The following is a 15,295-nucleotide window of genomic DNA, read 5'->3' as shown; positions in this document are numbered from 1 at the left end:
GCCGCTCTGCGAATTCGGTGTGCGAAGATTACGTAACTTTCACCGAAATTAACGCTACACCGTAATGACGATTTCGCGTTATTTTACTTCACTGGTCAAGAAAAGCAATCTCTGTAAGGGCTGTTCGGAGTCTAGTGCTTTTGTAGTACAAGTTTTATCTTTCAGCCTTATAGATCAGGCTATTTTTATTTTATTTGTGAAGTTTGCCTATGCTTCGGGTGACGACTGAATAAGTTCTCATTTTCAAAAGTAAATATGCTGTCTTTAACATCAATTAATTGAGTAAAGTACGATGCCATTATTTACAAGTACTTATTAGGTAAGCCTATCATTGAAAAGCTGGGGGTGCTCTGTCATATTCTAACGAATTAAAATTGTAATGCAAAATGAAACTTTGCCTAAATCTAATCTTGGGGTCACATAGATCGGTACGACTTGTGAAAAATCACTTTGAAGAGAAATTCTATAAAGGCCATCGCACAACTTACGATTGGTCTGCGACCCGATTTTGGAATAAACTTAGTAGAATTTGATTCTAATATTCATACTTGGAATATCTTTCTGTGAAATATTAATACATCGTATGAATGCCTATGTTTAAATCTGTTACTATGATATTATCCCAATTAGAATAAAAGCGAATATAATAACTAGTCGTACACTGTAAAAACTGGTGTTAAAACTAACACCAGTGGGTGTTAATAGAGGACCACACCCTCTGGTGTTAAGATTATACCCTAGAGATTGAATATAACACCAAAGAGTGTACATGTAACAGCCAAAGGTGTTGCAATAACACCTATAGGTGCTAAACTAACACTGTCAATTTAACACCGGTGTAAAATCACTGGTGTGGTCCTCTATGTGCACCGGTTAACGCCGCAGTTTTTGCTGTGTAGTGACGTCATATAGCAATCGTACGATTTGAAACTATATGGCCTTATTACTCCAAAATAAAGGCTGCAATTATCTAAAACTGTTGTATTAGTATTCTTTCAGTTAATTTGAACCTTAAATATAAATATACTCTCCATTCACATTGATTTTTCAGAAAAAAATAACAAAATGCAATCCCCCTGGGGAGCGATTCATCAACATTTTTGTCCGACATGTCAGATCTGACAACTTTCCTTGATTTTGATTGGCTGATAAGCAATGTTACTATGGTAACTGTCGGATAAAATAGGACTTGTCGGATGAAACGTCTGACAAGTCCTTTCATGAAACGCTCCCCCGAATTCGGATCGTGGACCAGTCGTAAGATGTGCGGTGGCCTTAACACGTGTATGATCAGAGACCCAATTGCATGAAGGGTTGCAATCAAACGGAACTCCTAAAAATCAAACACAACTTGATTTTTAACCAATGAAATTCGTGTATTAGAGACCTGTGCTCGATTATAATATGAGTTAAGGGAAGCATTTCATGCAGGATTTAGGCTATCAGACGTTTTATCAGATAAGTCTCATTTTATCCGACAGCTAGTTACCATAGTAACTGTGCTTCTAAGCCAATACAAATCAAGGAAAATTGTCAGATGTGACAACCTGTCAGACGAAAAGTGTTGATGAAACGCTCCCCTGGTCTAAAAGATAGGCCGATTACTCGACTTACATGGAAAGTCGACATCATTGTGCAAGTGCACATGCAATGTCTGTGTAATATAATTCATGTCCTCTAAATTTTATATTATTTTATTTTTTACACACTGTACATCTATTATCACTGTCAAATCAATATTCGCTTTGCTAACTAAATGGGAGCTGACCTGTAAACGAAGTCTTAAAGGAGAATGAAACTCTTGGAGCAAGTTAGCTTTTGTGAAAGCAGAAAAATCAAAGAATAAGATCAACAAAAGTTTGAGTAAAATAGGACTAGCAATAGAAGAGTTATGAGCATTTGAATGTCGAGATCACTAATGCTATGGAGATCCTCCCATTGGCAACGCAACCAAGATCTATGATATCACAGATGAACAACTCTCCCCTTTTGGACACTGAAAATATACCCCAAAACATCTCTTTTTGCTCATTCTAATCATATGACAAACGATTCGTCAATGATATAATGTTGTGAAACCTCTGTACTTGTCTTCTCATAAAGAGAACACCTCACCTTGTGATAGATTCTATAAAAGTGAGAATATAAGTGAAATAAGTACTAAAGCAATGAGGGAGTTGTACGTGTGTGACATCACAGATCTTGGTCGCATTGCCAATGGGAGGATCTACATGGCATTAGTGATCTCAATATTCAAATGCTCATAACTTTCTTATTATTCATTCAATCTTCCTCAAACTTTCAACAATATGTTTCTTTGATTTTTCTCTTTGATATGGATTCAGCTGGTTTCAAGGGTTTCATTCTCCTTTAAGTAACATTGTAAAAACCATCATTGTTACCAACGTAACATCAGGCAAAAATGTAAATCGAAATCATCGAAGCAATTTTTTTCATGAAGCTACCACACTGGGAAGATTATAATAGATATAATAAAAACAATCAGTTGAAAGAAAGATAGAAAGACAGAAAGAAAGAAAGAAAGAGAGAAAGAAAGAAAGACAGAAAGAAAGAGAGAAATAAAGAAAGAAAGAGAGAGAGAGAAAGAAAAGAATTTGAGAAAGAAAGAAAGAAAGAAAAAAGAATTTAAGAAAGAAAGAAAGAAAAAAAAAGAAAGAAAGAAAAAATAAGAAAAAAGGAAAGAAAGAAAAGATAGAAAGAAAAATAAAAGAAAGAAAGAAAGAAAAGGAAAGAAACAAACATGAAGAAACCAAGGTTGCTGAAAAACACTGCATGGGTACATCAACCACACAGCATAATAGATACATTATAATCATACTGCTGATATGATGAGTATAATCACACTCAACAAAAAAGTAACGATCAATCATACAATTAATTGTGTCTCTTGATTGGGACAGAGAAGACCGTGAGGGGGAGAGAGGGGACAGAATGGGATGGTGGCCGGGATGGCGGACTATATAGGAAAGTGGGAGGAGTAAATCGAGAGACACTGCTTGAACAGTTATGTGGGAACAAAAACAGCAAAATGATGTCGAGTTTAGGAGCTAATGTCAATCTTGCCAATTCAATGTTCTTGATCAGCATTGATTGCTTGGGCAATCATCGATTAAAATTCTGAATGATGGTTTAAACAAGCCAATATTTTTCAATTCATTGTTCAATCTCATATGTTTGATTATGTTGAATAAAATAATAATATCAATAGTATTCAAAATGTGAGAGCATTTTTTTCTGATGGATTCAAACACCCTGTCGTGTTCTTTTTATTTTGCAATAATGCACACTCATGCAATATCATACAACCATGCATTTATCAACAATGACACATCAAGGGAACTTTAGGACTGCATTATCTTACCGGTTGAAGATCCGTCACTGGAAAACGACTCTGTGCACCCTAAAGGGTAAATATGAGGCGCCGAATGTACCAATATTATATAGAACAATTATTTGTTATATAATCATTATTTATTAAATAATAACTATTATTTATATATAATTTACATTTTATTTGTAAATAACTACTATTATATAAAATATCATTTCTAATTATTTATATATAATTCCAAGTAATACTTCATTATTTGTAAATAATAATAGTTCGACATTCCATTATTTATAAATAATGATTATTTGTTTTTCATTATTTATAAATAATGATTATTTGTTTTTCATTATTTATAAATAATGATTATTTGTTTTTCATTATTTACAAATAATGATTATTTGTTTTTCATTATTTATAAATAATGATTATTTGTTGTTCATTATTTATAAATAATGATTATTTGTTTTTCATTATTTACAAATAATGATTATTTGTTTTTCATTATTTATAAATAATGATTATTTGTTTTTCATTATTTATAAATAATGATTATTTGTTTTTCATTATTTATAAATAATGATTATTTGTTTTTCATTATTTATAAATAATTTGTTGAGTTTTCCATTATTTATAAATAATGATTATTTGTTAAATAATGAAAACGTCTACTTCATTATTTATAAATAATTTTTTCGAGTGCACCATTATTCTCATTATTTATAAATAATCATTATTTGATGTTCGAGTTTTCCATTATTTATAAATAAAGATTATTTGTTAAATAATGAAATATCTACTTCATTATTTATAAATAATAATTTTGTTTCAATATCCCATTATTTATAAATAATCATTATTTATAAACAATTTTTACAGTTCGCCATTATATACAAATAATCATTATTTATATACAAATAACCATTATTTATTAAATAATGCCATTATTTATTAAATAATGCCATTATTTATTAAATAATGCCATTATTTATTAAATAATGCCATTATTTATTAAATAATGGAAAACTCGCTATAACATGCAAATGTGGGACCGCCCATGATATGAATATTCATGATGCGATTTCCTTTTTCGTGATTTTTCTTCACAAATTTTTGTCCATTTCCTCTTCATAATGACATTTCTTGAAGCAATTTTCTAGGGATATGGTCTGATTGTAATATTCTTCATTTTCTATATAACTTCGTCTTCGTAGAAATATCAAAAAGTGTAATTTTGTACGATTTTTCCTACAGTTCACAATCCCCATAGGCGCGCGTGTACGGTAGGGACAACCGGTGAATCGACGGAGTGCTCTTCATCGAAATACTACGTTGGTTGGTCCCCGGAAGTGGCGGGCGGAATTTAGCCCGAATCATCGATGGAAGTCGATCAAGTGCATATGAGCTGAGAGAGTGAAATATCAGTGTACTTGTACAGGCCCTTCTACTTTTTATAAATATTTCTTGTTGCTTTTTTTGTTAAGTTAATTTTTCCTGGTGTAGAGATAAGTTTCAGTTCTAATAATGCACTTCAAATACATTTTGGAGTGTCTGTTTGAGGCGTTTGGGGCGATTTCACCCTGGCCCCAAAATGCTCGCAACGACAATACGGGGGCATGATGACCCCTAATTTTTTAAAAACTTATTTTTCTATTGAAAATTATCACAAAATTCACCAAAAGTGTGCACGAAAGCCTTCGTATTTCACTTTTAAAACTCCAAAAAGTGCCCAAATGACAAGCTTGGTCGCTTCGCTGTGTCGCTTTCAACTTGAGAAAGTTTACGCGTCTGCTTCCCCCCCCCCCCCTCCTCCGAAAGAAATTCTGTATACGGCCATGCTCTAAAGAGCCTGGCACATTGATTTATGTATACTTCATTTTCATTATTTTTATCTCATTATCATCATGGCCTTACGCAGAATTTTTTCCGGGGGGGGGGGGGTGGGGGGAGCAGGACGCGCGTAAACTTTCTCATAAAAATCTTGAAAAAGCGAAGCGACCAAGCTTGTCATTTGAGCTTGGTCGCGTCGCTGTCTCGCTTTCAAGATTTTTTTGAGAAACTTAACGCGCGTCCTAGCTGCTCCCCCCCCCCCCCCCCGGTAAAAATTCTGTGTAAGGCCATGATGATAATGTGATAAAAATAATGAAAATGAAAAGTACATATAAATCAATGTGCCATATGCTCTTTTGAGCATGGCCGTTCACAGAATTTCTTTCGGGGGGTGGGGGCAGACGCGCGTAAACGTTCTCAAGTTGAAAGCGAGACAGCGAAGCGACCAAGCTTGTCATTTCGGCTTGGTCCCGTGGCTGTCTCGCTTTCAAGATTTTTTTGAGAAAGTTTACGCGCGTCATGCTCCGGCCCCGGCCCCCCTGGAAAAAATTCTGCGTAAGGCCATGTTGATAATGAGATAAAAATAATGAAAATGAAAGTATACATAAATCAATGTGCCAGGCTCTTTAGAGCATGGCCGTATACAGAATTTCTTTCGGAGGAGGGGGGGGGGGGAAGCAGACGCGTAAACGTTCTCAAGTTGAAAGCGACACAGCGAAGCGACCAAGCTTGTCATTTGGGCACTTTTTGGAGTTTTAAAAGTGAAATACGAAGGCTTTCGTGCACACTTTTGATGAATTTTGTGATAATTTTCAATAGAAAAATAAGTTTTTAAAAATTTAGGGGTCATCATGCCCCCGTATTGTCGTTGCGAGCATTTTGGGGCTAGGGTAAAATCGCCCCAAACAGACACTCCAAAATGTATTTGAAGTGCATTATTAGAACTGAAACTTATCTCTACACCAGGAAAAATTAACTTAACAAAAAAAGCAACAAGAAATATTTATAAAAAGTAGAAGGGCCTGTACATGCAAGTACACTGATATTTCACTCTCTCAGCTCATATGCACTTGATCGACTTCCATCGAGGATTCGGGCTAAATTCCGCCCGCCACTTCCGGGGACCAACCAACGTAGTATTTCGATGAAGAGCACTCCGTCGAATCACCGGTTGTCCCTACCGTACACGCGCGCCTATGGGGATTGTGAACTGTAGGAAAAATCGTATAAAATTACACTTTTTGATATTTCTACGAAGACGAAGTTATATAGAAAATGAAGAATATTACAATCAGACCATATCCCTAGAAAATTGCTTCAAGAAATGTCATTATGAAGAGGAAGTGGACAAAAATTTGTGAAGAAAAATCACGAAAAAGGAAATCGCATCATGAATATTCATATCATGGGCGGTCCCACATTTGCATGTTATAGCGAGTTTTCCATTATTTAATAAATAATGGCATTATTTAATAAATAATGGCATTATTTAATAAATAATGGCATTATTTAATAAATAATGGCATTATTTAATAAATAATGGTTATTTGTATATAAATAATGATTATTTGTATATAATGGCAAACTGTAAAAATTGTTTATAAATAATGATTATTTATAAATAATGGGATATTGAAACAAAATTATTATTTATAAATAATGAAGTAGATATTTCATTATTTAACAAATAATCTTTATTTATAAATAATGGAAAACTCGAACATTAAATAATGATTATTTATAAATAATGAGAATAATGGTGCACTCGAAAAAATTATTTATAAATAATGAAGTAGACGTTTTCATTATTTAACAAATAATCATTATTTATAAATAATGGAAAACTCAACAAATTATTTATAAATAATGAAAAACAAATAATCATTATTTATAAATAATGAAAAACAAATAATCATTATTTGTAAATAATGAAAAACAAATAATCATTATTTATAAATAATGAAAAACAAATAATCATTATTTATAAATAATGAAAAACAAATAATCATTATTTATAAATAATGAAAAACAAATAATCATTATTTGTAAATAATGAAAAACAAATAATCATTATTTATAAATAATGAAAAACAAATAATCATTATTTATAAATAATGAAAAACAAATAATCATTATTCATAAATAATGAAAAACAAATAATCATTATTTATAAATAATGAAAAACAAATAATCATTATTTATAAATAATGGAATGTCGAACTATTATTATTTACAAATAATGAAGTATTACTTGGAATTATATATAAATAATTAGAAATGATATTTTATATAATAGTAGTTATTTACAAATAAAATGTAAATTATATATAAATAATAGTTATTATTTAATAAATAATGATTATATAACAAATAATTGTTCTATATAATATTGGTACATTCGGCGCCTCATAGGTAAAACGAAAGATGTACCACTCCCATATAGCCATATGGTTATAGCAACAAAATAACAGGTGGCACATCCCTAGCTCTCCTTCCCCATGTGAATATATACAGAAAGCCCTTCTAGTTGCATGAAGTGCCCCTGTAAAGTGATATGGGCTTATTCAATAAATGTACCTTCAAGTGAATTGGGGCCCCGTAACACAAGATCTAACATTTGATTGGCGTGAATAATTGCACTTTAGGTTCAATGCAATCCCTTGTAAATTCATCCCTATACGATCAACAATGAAACTCAAGGTCACGTGGCCTGAATCTCAGGCAGGATGTTCAGTAATACTTGATTACCCTTATATCCAAGTTTCATTAACTAGGTCCATATACTTTTTAAGTTACGAGTGCCAAATTTCGGCGCGATCGCGCAAACGGCAGCCGAGATCAGGAGGGGGGCCATCATCACCCCCCCCCCCCCTCCTCAATACATCTCAAATAGCCCAGTCCTTTTAGGGTTAAGATTTCAATGTTGACGACGCTGCCCCCGCTGTCGGAAAAGCGGCATATATAATATTCTCGCTCTGATTTTGCAGGCAAGACAAAAACAATTAAATTTGGATCCAAATGGTGCATAATTTTAAAAATATAGACTGCATAGCTAATTTCATGGTAAATGAAGGCTATACTTTGCCACAAAAGCGTGTTTGATTTGATTTCAATTTTATGTATGTTGATAATAATTCTGTTTTTGGAAGCAGTAGGACAGTCACATATTTTGAAGAATAGTTTTCTTGATAAAATACTTCAATGTTACACTTGAAAAGAAAAATCTGCTTAAAACTAATTATATGAATATAAAACCCCCAGCCCCCTCCATATGGCATGCAATATCCACAAATTGCCTTCATTTGATCATTCACGATACTATGTGTTGATAATTGAATATACTTTTTAAAATAAAGACTTGTATATGAAAATGTATAGAACACATAGGAAACCGTTTTTGTTTTTCTTTAAAAAAAGTAATTCAACACAATTCATGCTGTACAGTATGACATGGGGAGCTGCTTGCATGCAACATCTCAAAATTATATCAATAATACCGATAGCTCACTGGTTCTTTGAAAGATTTCAGCCAAAGTTTAGAATTTTAGATTTATCTAATTTTTCTGATTTTATCATCAATATAAAAATCTATACAGCACGAACTTAAAGCATTTTAGAAATATAAATGAGCAAGACATAAGACAAAATATTTGTTCTCATTTTTAGTTTTAGTATAATTTCTTTGTTTTGCACCATAATCACATGATTATCTGTAGAAAACTTGCAAAATACAATAAATAATTCTTTTCAGAATCTTTTACATGGGATACTGAATATTTAATTCATCCAGCATAGCTCAATTAGCATGATCCTAAATCAATGCTGTAATTGGTCCCTGGATTTGCATAAAAAACTTCTAAACTAAACACAAGTTCATTTATACATCATAATAAATACATGTACAACATCTATCATTTACACAATAATTTACTGTTGCTAAAACTGTGAGAGGAAACATGGTGAATATACACAATCTAATTAAAAAATTCATATCTCAAAATGGATCAAATCAAAATTATGATTATCTTGTAAATAACAGGAATATGGAAGCTGGGTGGTAGTATTTCTGTACATAATTCACAATTGATAAAAAATGTATTATTTTAAAAATAATTTAATTGAAGCCTTATTTAGTTTCCTTTCAATATTAGTAGAAAGAACAAGTACCTATGTTTCATCATCGCTATCCTGTTGGTTTACATGTATTATCATTATTTTTTTTTGTTAATTCATATTACAATTTAAGAAAAAAAATCTAAATTTGTTAGTTTTCATTCGTATCAAACGTTATGCTATTACAAGTTCACATTGCTTACATTTTATCTCTTGCAAATTGGAATGTTCTTATATATAAAATAATAATGAAGCATGTTTATTAGGGGGAATTGTATTTCAATGATAACTTTTTTTTTCTCAATCTGCACTATTAAAATAATTTAAACAACTATTTACTATGTGAATTGAAGAGTAGTCATTAAAAAATTTTAAACAAGTGTTTAAAATCTTAAACGACAAAGTTTAAATTCAAATATTTAATCATCAATAATTTAAGCATGGTTGTTTAAGATTTTAAACACTTGTCTAAACTGTTTGAACAACTACTATGTAATTCACATATAAACAGCGTTGTTTAAATTATTTTAACAGTGTGGTACTGCAAAATATTTATGTATGCTAAAATAACATGAATACATGCTATGAATAAATACTTGGATCTCAAGCAAAATAAAGCAATGAAAAACATTACAAAGTCAGAAAATGGTTTAAGAGGAATTCAATGTAAAAAGGAAAAATAGAGAAGTAGAAAGGCAAAAGTTTGAACAAAATCGGAAAAACATTAAGAAATATGACTCTTTAAAAATATTTTTTTTTAATTGGGATTTCATATTGGCTTCGTCATGTATGTGATGTAATTGTGACTTTCATTGTTAGCCAAGGAAAATCCCTCCGTTTGCTCCAAGACACAGAATAGCTGAAGTGTCATAAGTTCCCTCCAAATGATGTCTTTCTTCTATGAAAGATTTAAAAATATGCTCTCTTGAGATTAAGTGATCTCATGTTTGACACAGCCATACTCTTCTCTTTCTTGGTATGATTTCTTTCAAACGTTCACCATTCTGTTATTCCTATGTTTCTCCTTCACACAAAATAGTATAAATACCAGGTTGAATGCCCTGTTAATACTTTTAGAGCTATCAAAAGTACAAAACTAACACTTTTGCAATAAATGGATTAATCTTGCAAAATCATGATCACTGCAAAACACTTTATAAATGTTTATACATGGCAAGGAATGACTTATGAAGAGATAAATTATTATTTAGTTATAACCTCCTTTAGCACTTGATTGATTCAATGATCAAATCTCACACGCCATTAACAAAAGAGGTATATATGCATTACCTCCGTTTTTATGTATTATATCCATTGTAAGATTTGTATGAATTTTTAAAACAATAATATCAGGTAGTACCAATGTCAAATGAAAATATTAAATTACATGCAGCAGTTTTGTTTTTAATTAAACAATTAAAACAAAATGGCTCCATTTGATACTAAAATTTACAGAATTAAGTTTAGGTATTGTCTGGTAGATGTCGTTAAAGATTTGTTACTCCTTATATTTGTTGTCATGTTTCATGTATCTATGGAGTGTCCCAGATCCAAGCAAAGCATTACTGAGTTTCATCATGCATGTAACTTTATCATAATTTCAGGGGCCGTGGGACAATTTTGAAGGGGGGGGGGGTGCTAATCATGCATAGATCACAATCAGTGGCCCATAATAAGCTTAGCTATCATCGTAAAACTTTTTAAAACGATTAATTGCATTAACTACAATGTGCAATAAATCGTGAAAATCAGGCGTACGATTAATAGCTAACCTTTGGAAAAAGTGGGGGTTCCCCGGCCCCTGAATTGTAATCATTAATTGTTGCATGTTCATAAAGTAAACACATAGGTCCTCTTCTTTTCTTTTAATCGATGCAATTGAATTCACGAATGAGTGTGAACATTTGAAAAGTAGGTACATGTAGCCAAAATCAACTTGGCGTTAAATAACAATTTCATAAAGTTAATCATCTACCCTTTACTACAAATCTAAATCTAAGTAGAGGAGTAAATGATGTAGGAATAACAAAGCATATTTGTTAGATTGGTTCATGCATTTCTATAATTACAAAAAAACTAAAACAAATAACTGCCTGTTATATCATGTATGCAAACAAAGTTTGGATTTTCATTTTCAGTCACCACACCACTCTGTTGACAATCAGGAAGGCATAGAGTCTTTATGAACTGCATTTGATGTTACAGCATGCAGACAGTGAAAACAAAGTTGTTAAATGAAATCATGGACATATACAAGTAGGTGGATATTACAATTAGACCTTTGCTAATCCTTGCTAATTTCTCCTGATGGACGTATTCATAATGAAGGGTAAGAAAGGAAATTCTATACAGTATAATGTTATTTGATTTCTAAAATTTAAATATCACCAATCAAATGACCTCTTGGTACCCTATCTTCGGAATATTCTCATTCATCGCATGATTATGGTTTAACCAGTATTAAAGAGAGGGCCAAAGCCTTAGAAATATGCAACACTTATCAAATTTTATGAATGTACAAAAAAAAATGTAATGATATTTGGTTGTGTGTTACTGGGACACACAGTATAAACTGCAAGATATACATTACAAGTTTTCTTGTACCTCCAAATGCAAACTATCAAAATCATGCTGATCCTTTTGAAAACATCCTTGTCAAGCTAGCGATGAAAGCAACAGATGAAACAAAAATCTCGAATAATTTGTTGCGAGACCTGGAAGCAAATTTTGTAAATGGAGGTAACACGATAGAGCACAAAGCAAATCTATGCTGTTCTATTATGTTCTGCTTTGATATTCCTGCTGTAATTTTGGTGGTATTTAGTCTATTGTAACGATAGGTTTCTACTCGAACAAACATCTTAAGCTCGTATACCACTCAAAAAAAAAGTTCACATTCTTTTGCATTTTGTAAATGATAAAATGTTGACAATAAAACAATCTAGGTAGTAGTCCTTCAACGTGCAAGAGTAAAATGCAAACATAACAAACATGCATGGTTTTAACAAGCGATCAAAGTTGTCAAGATATTCTTGAATGGCCTAGGCTCTGTCACAAGAAAGAAGACAGTAATCACAATCTTACAAAAACAATAATTCACCTGTGTGGAGAGTGACAAATAAATGAATATAAATGCATTGCCAAAGGACACGATTGCCATGGTGGGATTCGAACCCAGGACCTTGCAGTTCAAAGTCCAGAGACTATCCACTGAGCCACGACACCTCTACAGAATGGCCAATAAAATTCAGGATTGCATATATACAGTTTGTTCAACATCCCAGTGTCAACCAATCATAATTGATGTTTGAAATTTACAACTGACCACAAATTTATGTGATACAGGGCCTCAAACTCCCTCTTTTTACAAAAAATTCCAGTCGAGGATTCTATTATTTTCATTGCAATACAGCCATGCAACTGCCTCATTATTAAGGAATAATATAACACCCCCCCTTCCCCCGATCTGTGCCTGTGTATAAAAGGCATTTTACAAAACACAAAAACAAGTGTCAATAAATCTTCCCTAGATATGAAGTAATTACTCAAAAGAATTTATAATGAAATGGATCATTTTGTATCTGAAGGTAAGTTTTGAAAAATTGTCAAGTAATCTTGCATTGCAGAGTGGACAAATAATTTTGGCTTGACAGAAGACCTTTTTTCTCTTTCAATGTTTGTCCAATTGATTCGCCTTTATTATGCCAAAGAAAGGAGGGGGAGAGGGAATGGATAATTTTCTTGGCATCAATTCACAAATGATGTAGTCAAGGGGAATAGACAGCTTGCCGATTACCAAACATTTACCTTATTACTGTGATTAAATTAGAATTGAGAACATAAAACCAAATTGATTACAGCAGTGAAATAATGTTGATGATTTTTTTATTTTCATGAATTAGTATGTAGGTACACTTATTAAAAACACATGGGCAAAATAATTTCAACAACAAATGAGAGTGCTTCATTGGGTTAATACTGTCATCCCGAAACACAACCAAATGAATATATTCTACAATTTGGCCATAAATATAAAATAAGAGCTCCATAATGGCACTTCAAACCATAATTGCCATTGCCTCATCCCTTAAAATAAATACGAGCAGAGTTAATAATAAATTAAAAAACAAAAGCAAGATGCATGGTCGAGCAGGTCAAAGCACAGTCTCTTTCTCCATATACTCTGAAGGGGGTTTGTACCTTCTAACACGAGGCTTGTCCTCTGGTAGTATCCGTTCTTGGTTCTGTGGAAGAATGAAATGAGTTATTAATAGTACAGCGATGTGTACACTGATGGTGGTGGTGGGTGTTGAGGATTATAATGATGATGATGATAAAGATGATGATGATAATGATGAAGATGTTAATGATTCTTGAAATGATTATGGTGGTTACAATGTAGTCTGCAGGCACAGACCCTGATTGAAACTTTGATCAGCAAGTGTGTCTCCATGCAAAGACTAGCACATACAAAACTTGCTGTTTCAACACACAAGGCATGAGTAGGCTGCACATTCAGACCCTTAATTCGAGTGAAGGGTTTCCACAGCAGACTAGTTACAATGAGGGTAATGGTCATGATAAAAGTTACTGAATTTGTGATCAATATCCACACCTCTCATGTCAGCCTTAGGTGAGAAAAATGTATTGTACATAGCAATTTCCCCTCATTCATTGCCATAGTATACTGCTACCATAAAAAGAAATGCCAAACGCTATAAAGAAAAGAAGTCAGGTAAATCATTACGCAAAGACCAATGTGGATGCGCCAAGTCTTATATCTTTATATTTTTATATACGAGGACAGGTGTTTGCTTTGCAAGACCTTCCGGTCGTGAAGTGGACGCTCTACCAACTGAGCCAACACACTGGTTATATACATCTGACCTTTAAGTGGGTTCCACGACATTTGCTCCGGCGACAATTCCTCCGATAGAACATCGGCACGTGAAGCCAAACATAAAATCTAACCTCCAAAAATAAATAAACCCTAATCCTAATCTGGGCATAATTCTGAATAAAAAAAACTATATTACAATCCTAACTCTAACCCTATGCCCTCTGAGATGTTAAGACCAGAGCAAATGTCGCAGAAGTATAATTATGTCGTGTCACCCTATAAGTGTCCTGTTTTTTGGGTGCAAGGACCAATGAACATTGAGCAGAAACTGATGAAGTACTTGAAGTTGATTCTACAATATTTCTCCCTGATATACCCACTGCAGACAGCACCAGTTGCCTATTGAAACCAACATTATACAACGCTTCTCCAGAACTCCCAGTTTGAGTATGCTTCAGCTGAGCACTGTTTGAAAATCCTGGCAAATTGGCTCCACCTCCTTCTGCTGAGTGAAGTGATGTCAGCAGAGCCAGATGTTCCTGCCAGCTCCGATGTAGTCAAAAGCCGTGCAACGTATGTGTACTGTACATGCGTGCACGTGCTACGCGACTGGCTGATGATTGACAGCTGCATGCAAATTAAGTTGATGATCGGATTGATGGCGGACACTACAGCACGTACCAAAAACAGTCCAACAGCACCCTTTTGAATCCTGGAACATATAACTTTATCTCCTTGACTTATGTGTGTGCCTATTCTTGTCAGCATTGGGCAATAACTGAGGAAGTAAAATGATCCTCAAGATTGGTAACAGACGGACATAAAAAGTAAATGATAGGCATATTAACGCGATGAAATCATTAGAACACAGGAAATCCGGGAGAAAAATTTTGAAATAAAAGAGGGAAGTAAAATAAACGATAACAAAGTACTGGGATAAACATTTTTTCCCCAGTGATGAAAGTAGAATGAGACATTTTCTTTGTGTGTAACAAATCAAAGCTGTCTTGTCAAATTTATCAACTCTTGGTCCATCAATTTTTATTTTTATTTTGCGTTGAATGTATACGCTTGATCAAGGGAGAAGAATAAATTATGAGGACTTACCGCTGGGTGCAGCCATGTGTCAATCTGTTTGATCTCATTGGCCCTTTTCTTGTCCT

At 33.0% G+C, this 15,295-nt stretch overlaps 1 long non-coding RNA gene across 1 annotated transcript; it reads right to left on the bottom strand.

The window, feature by feature from the left end:
* Positions 1–8,828: 8,828 nt before the first annotated feature.
* On the bottom strand, positions 8,829–15,295 carry LOC135153072 (uncharacterized). Its single transcript, XR_008584358.2, has 2 exons — positions 15,240–15,295; positions 8,829–13,536 (listed from the first exon to the last, which is right to left on the bottom strand). It is a non-coding gene; the product is annotated as an uncharacterized LOC135153072 (long non-coding RNA).

Source organism: Lytechinus pictus, chromosome 1 (genome assembly GCF_037042905.1).
Source record: "Lytechinus pictus isolate F3 Inbred chromosome 1, Lp3.0, whole genome shotgun sequence".
In the NCBI taxonomy this organism is placed as follows: Eukaryota; Metazoa; Echinodermata; class Echinoidea; order Temnopleuroida; family Toxopneustidae; genus Lytechinus; species Lytechinus pictus.
The sequence above is the reverse complement of the archived record's forward strand: the minus strand, read 5'-3'. Positions and strand labels throughout refer to the sequence as shown.